Genomic DNA, 235 nt, shown 5'->3' on the forward strand with positions numbered 1-235 from the left:
GTTGTGGGTTGCATCTTGTTGTTTCTTCAGATAAACAGTCCAAACACAGTGCTCTCTTACACCTCTATATTCTCTAGATATATTTTCACTTCATTTCTGTTTTGCTTATCAGGACAATGATCTCCCATCAATAAACATTCCAAGGAGGTTTTTCTTGATTTGAATTATGAAATTTATTTGGGCAATGATTGTAAAATCAATCCACTTGTTGGCGGGCAAGCCGTGACATCTGTTA

This window comes from Lolium rigidum, chromosome 3, assembly GCF_022539505.1.
Source record: "Lolium rigidum isolate FL_2022 chromosome 3, APGP_CSIRO_Lrig_0.1, whole genome shotgun sequence".
In the NCBI taxonomy this organism is placed as follows: Eukaryota; Viridiplantae; Streptophyta; class Magnoliopsida; order Poales; family Poaceae; genus Lolium; species Lolium rigidum.